This window comes from Otolemur garnettii, unplaced genomic scaffold, assembly GCF_000181295.1.
Source record: "Otolemur garnettii isolate 467f Iridium unplaced genomic scaffold, OtoGar3 scaffold00104, whole genome shotgun sequence".
Classification (NCBI taxonomy): Eukaryota; Metazoa; Chordata; class Mammalia; order Primates; family Galagidae; genus Otolemur; species Otolemur garnettii.
The window spans coordinates 349,026-355,400 of NW_003852499.1; positions in this window are offsets into that span (position 1 = coordinate 349,026).

The window sequence follows — 6,375 nt, forward strand, 5'->3', positions numbered from 1 at the left end:
AAAAAAAAAAAAGGTGGTGCCTGTGGCCAAAGGGGTAGGGCACCAGCCCCATATACTGGAGGTGGTGGGTTCAAACCCAGCCCTGGCCAAAAACTGCAAAAAAAAAAAAGAACAGAGACGCCCATCTCTAAAAATAGCCCGAGTGGTGGCGGGTGCCTGGAGTCTCAGCTTCTTGGGAGGTTGAGACAAGAGAATCACTTGAGCCCAAGAGTTTGAGGTTGCTGTGAACTATGATGCCATGATACTCTGAGGGTAACAAAGTGAGACTCTGTCTCAAAAAAAGAAAAGAAAGTTTTAGAAAAATACTTGATATAGGTTTTCTTCCTCACTTATTTATGTGTGGTTGCCATTAAGTTTTCTTTTTCTCTATCATATAGGATTCTGCTTGTCTAAATGCTGATTCCTTGGCCCTACCTCTAACCTTCTGAATCTACCCATGTAGCTATACATTTCTTTTTTTTTTTTGGAGACAGTCTCACTATGTTGCCTCCAGTAGAGTGCTGTGGCACACAGCCCACAGCAACCTCCAACTCCTGGGCTCAAGCAATTCTTCTGCCTCTGCCTCCCAAGTAGCTGCGACTACAGGAGCTATATATTTCTTGAGCCACTCAAAGGTTCTAAAATCAGCCATGTATCTACAATTTGAATAAGCATACCAAATGATTCTTAGACACATGGAAGTTTGATAGTAGTGTCTGGGAGACTGAAATAGTTGTTTGTAAAATGGTCTTTATTTAAAGCACTCAACACTAATAAACTCATCATAGCCTCAAGCAACTTTGTAAGGTTAAACAAATATTAGTCCCTTCTGACAGAAGAGAAAATTGAGGCAGTGAGATTAAATAACTGGTGGCAATTTCTTAAGTCTCCTGATTCCCTGTCCATGGGAGTATCTTAAAAATCTATAAATCTAGAAGAATGGAAGAAAAAAAAGTAAAATAAGTCAGTGTGCAAAAGTAATGTATTCTCATCTAAAGAATGTGTCAAGGATTTAAAGGAGAAACAAAACTCTTCATTTGGTGCAAGAAAACAGACTGGTACCAAAATTCTCAAAAAAATAAATAAACCCCAAATCCAAAAACCCCACATGACTGAACTGGTAGATAATCCATCCATGGAAGTCAACCACAGAAATGATAACATTCAAACCACACAAAAATGGGAAATCTATGTATTAGAGCTTCTCCTCTAGATTCCACAAGAACTATGTGGTTCTATCTTCATACATCTCTGTCACCAGCAGCACCCTGACTGGTTAACAAACATTTACAGATTAAATGAATGAATGAATCAATCAATCAATCCCCGAAGTATACTAATGGTCTGGCACCAGCATAATCATCCTGGTCTGCTTTTACTATCTTTTGAACAATGAAAAATTAGACTGGGGAGCCCTGTTGTTAGTCTAAGTTCATGCAATTATTCTAGGTACAAAGAAACAGCAGTTTATTTTGTCCAAATTCTGACCTTTCCTACTATTTCATTTTGTTTTTAAATCACTTCTTTTTTCTTGTTTTTAAAACCCACATTGGTCACTGAACTTAATTATATACTTTTTTAAATTTTTCTTTGCTTTTCATACTTAATCTCTCTTCTTTCAACTCCTGAATTCCCAAACTTTCTCTTTTCTTGATTTTTCTTCTCTTTCAGTACCTTTCAATTTGGATTTCATGCTAACAGAAATGTACAAAGTAAGACAAGACATCCAAGAGAAAGAAAGAAAAACTGAAAAAGAAAACCAAAGGAGAATGTTCCAGTATGACTACTAGAAGAATCTCTAATACATAGGTTTCCAATCTTTGATTATTTCCTGAAACTTTTCTGGACAACTGGGACAAAAAACTTACATATTGTCTCACTTTATACGTAAACGGTAAATGTAAACTTAGATATGATGAAAACACCACAGAAATATATGACACACGTAGTCCCAGTCTTATAATACACCTAATGTATCCTACATTGTACAATGTTCCAACCCTACTGGGTTTGAGTATCTTCTCTTTACAGATAAGCAAACTGAGACACACTGAAGTTAGGTACCTTGTCCAGTCACAAGTGGCAAAGCCAAGATTTGAATCAAGAAGGAAAGTACATGCTTTTTTTTTTTTGGCTGGGGTTAGGTCTGAATCTGCCACCTCCGGCATATGGGGCCAGTGCCCTACTCCTTTGAGCCACAGGTGCCACCCAAAAGTACATGCTCTTAACCCCTTTGTTCCAATACTTCTTGTAATCCCTGTAAGGACTCTAACATTGTCTGCAGTTCCCCCCCACCACCACCACTTCTTAGTAAAGTTTACTTAGATATCAATCCCTGCTGTTTTGGATTATGCTCCAATAGCATTCTCAAACATTTGAAAAATAAAGGGGCATGCATATTATAATTTGCCACAAAGGATCTAGGAATCCATTTGCAAGAACAAGGTCTCCATTAATAAAAAAACAAGAATCCGTTAACCAAGCACCACCTAAAAAGACTCAACAAAAAAATTGTTGCCAGCACATGTGATTCTTCAAATATGCACAGATTCTATTTTAACTAATAAAGTATAAATCCATTTAAGTCATAAATGGACTTGCTAAGAGTTATAGAAGCTTTTTATCATTACACTTTTTCTCAAACTTAAGATATGAAAGTAAAAGTACTGTCTGGGGCCAGCACTGTGGCTCTTGGCTGCAATGGCTTGAGATGAAAAGTCTGAGTAAGAGCAAGACCAGCCCTACAAAAACATAGGCATGAGCCTGTTCCCTACTCAAGAAGATGAGACAGGGGGGTCACTTGAGCCCAAGAGTCAGAGGTAGCAATGAGCTCTGATGATGCCACTACATTCTAGATGGGTGTCAAAGGGAAACACTCTCAGTCTCTCAAAAACAAACAAAAAAACCTATTACCTTGGGCGAGACTAAAATTGGTGAGGTTTAGAAAGGGATACACTAGCATGTTGTGACCAAAAGCGGCTAAGTTTAGTGGAGAAAAGTGAATTTAGTGCCTCACAGAGGCCCAAAGTAGGTCAGTGTCCCTGACAGTCACAGCTGGTAAAGAGTGACGTCACCCGAGAAATGGGGGCGGGGAGGTGGAATTTAAGGTAGGGAAGGGGAGAGACCCTTTGAGGGGAAGACGGGTTGGGGGCGGAAGAGGAGGAGTTTGCCGCGGCGGGTTTTAAGCGTGCCTTTTGTAGGCTGATTGCAAAAAACAGCTGAAGCACCACCTCCTCCCCGCTCCCACCCGCTTGCTCGCAGGCCTCAGTCCTCTGCATCAGACCCCCTCTACTGGAGACAAAGGGGCCAGAGAGAGGTCTGCGGAGAGTCAAACGGGAAAAGGAATGATTTCGATGGCGAGAAGGTGAGGACAAAAGTCAAAGAGACTGCTGCTCAATTCCAGGGAAACACGATGGCGAGGAAGAAATAAAGGAGAGAGGCGGATGAAAAAGAGGAGAAAGGAGAGGAGGGAAAGACGGCTGAATGAAACAAAAGACAGATTAATGAATAGAGCGAAAGTCGTCTTGAAAATAGGATAATTTCTATTTAAGGTTAAAGCATGAAATGAGCAAAAGGCTGGGAACGAAGTCATGTTTGTAGTCAGAAATAAGAAAAAAAAATCTGGTTAGTATTTTGTTAACAAAGCAAAACTGGGACACTCCCAACCAGGACTTTTCTCCTGGCCAACACCCAAAACTTAAAAACTAGTGCTCACTCTGTGTTACCTGATCTAGAAGAAAATCTCATGAATGAAATGTCTCATTCCAGGTATGGGGGTCCCTGTTAGATTTTCTTAATAATCGAAGTAGTAACAATAATCATCTTTGGAATGTGGAGATAGGGTTAATTTCAATATCCCTGTTTTCTCTGTCAGGACAAATTTATTTATTTATTTTTTTAAAAACCCATTTGAATATATATCATGCACTTTACACATTATTTAATTTTTTAACCACCTTCAGTCCTGAGGGCAACACATTATTTTAATCACAAAAAAACCCATTTAAAAATCCTTAATCATATTCAATTAATCCCTAGATCAAATCTGAATGCCCTTCCATTATGCCCCCTAGCTCTCCTGTTAACAACAAAACTTATTTGTTTCTGATCTAAAAGCTGACAATGCTTCTTTCTGGGTAATTGTTAAGGTTTTAAATATCCCCTCATATAACCAAAATATACCAGTAATGTACATTATTTCAAGACAAACAATATCCAGAAAGAAACGAGGCAGTCTAAGAACTATCTCACTGAGGTACCAGATAGATGGTATATAGTACCCCACATCTGAAAGAATGTTGTTTTTTTTTCCTTCCACCTCTCACATTTCCCTTTCTAAGACGGAATATCTACTATTTATCTCATTTCCCCAGTCCCTAAATTAACCTTTCTTTTTTCTCTTGTTGCAACAGCTTCTCTTTGTTTCCAACTCTTGTTGCCACCGTACTTGCTTCTAAATTCTGACTCTCTGCTTCTAAGTCTTGGCTTAGTCTGCCAGACTTCCACTAAACTTTCAGAGCTGGAATCAGAACAGTGCGTTTGGCAGAAAGTCAGCCACACATACCACACAATCACAAACAAGCACTCTGACTGCAAAATCTTTTTAACAATCCATTCCCATTTCTTGCAGTCAGCAGTTCACACAGATCCATGGTCTGATCTAAGCAACACGTATTCACATACATTTTCCATGCACATGGCCTCTGCAGTCAGCTCACAAAGACATAATGTCTGCAGAAAGGTCTCACAGGCAGCATACACAGGCAGTGCATTCCCCACCCCTTTCAAAGCTTTTCCTGACTGGCTCTTTCTTCTAGACACCTCCTCCCCTCATGCTGCCTGGCAATAACTCCCCTCCTTTTCCTGCATTCTCCAAATCCTAACTGCAGGGCCATCCATCACTCTCCCAGCAGATCCTCAGGCAAAGCAATTGTTTCCTGAAGCTCTTTTTTCCTGACTGGAAACTTGCTCTACCAAAAGACTGTCAGAACAGAATCTCCTTCTGGAACACAATACTTATAGCCTGGTTCCTACTACCCTAACTTATTTCTGCGGATTTTAATTTTGAATGACTTAAGGAGAGAAAGCAGGAAAGAGAAAAAAAACAGATGGGAAAAAAGAAGGAGGAGCAGGAGAGCCCTGATAGAAATTTCATTTTGTCCATGACAAGTTGGACAAAAGTGTAGACTTAAAAAGCAAGGGGAGGAAAGCAAAAGAGGAGAGGAAATGGAGCAAGAGGTGTGAAAGTAAAAGAAGAAATTATGAAAAGAGATTAGAGGATGGAAAGATTAGTTAACATCTCTCTTGAGCTTTTTGCTTCTGAAGTGACTCAAGGATAAAGATTAAGAAAGATTAATAGAATAATTAATGACAAAAAAATCTTCTGGTAAGATTATATATTTTGAAATTTTCTAAAAAAGGCAAAATAGATAATCATCCCAAATATCTGCCATAAGGGAGCTTTAAACTACTAATTTTAAGGTATCTGGTGATGCTTAAGAAGAAACTATATTTGAATTTTGCTTAAACTGATGATTTGTCCCACTTACACTAAAAACCTATCTGGGCTGGGTGAGATGGCTCATGCTTATACATCCTAGCACTCTGGGAGGCTGAAGCGTGTGGATTGCTTGAGCTCAGGACTTCCAGACCAGCCTGAAGAAGAGTGAGACCCTTTTGCTACTAAAAATAGAAAAACTAAGGACCAGGAAGGGCCAGGCATGGTGGCTCACATCTGTATTCCCAGCACTCTGAGAGGCTGAGGAAAGTGGATTGCCTGAACTCCCCAGATTGAGACCAGCCAGAGCCAGAGCGAGACCCTGTCTCTAAAAATAGCCAGGTTATTTAGTCTCAGCTACTTGGGAGGCTGAGGCAAGAGAACTTGAGCACAGGAGTCTGAGGTTGCTGTGTGCCCTTGACACCACAGCAGTCTACCCAGGGTGACAGTTTGAGACTCTGTCTCAAATATATATAAATAAATAAGCAAATAAATAAAATAATAAAAATAGAAAAACTAGCCGGGCATTGTTATGGCAGTTGCCTGTATTTGCAACTACTCAAGAGGCTGAGGCAAGAGGATTGCTCAAGCCCAAGAATTTCAGCTTGCTGTGAGCTCTGATGCCATGATACCCCACCTGGCAATAGCGTTAACTATTAAAAAGTCAGTGGAAAATTAAAATAAAAATGTAATTTATTGGACTGGAGGAGGTGGCTCATGCTTCTAATCCTAGCACTCTGAGAGGCCACGATGAGAATATCACTGGAGCTCAGGAGTTTGGGATCAGCCTGAGCAAGATCAAGACCCTGTTCCTACCAAAAATAGAAATGAGGGGAGGATAGCGCACTTAGCTCAGTGGTTAGGGGGCTGGCCACATGCCTGGAATTGGTGGGTTGGAA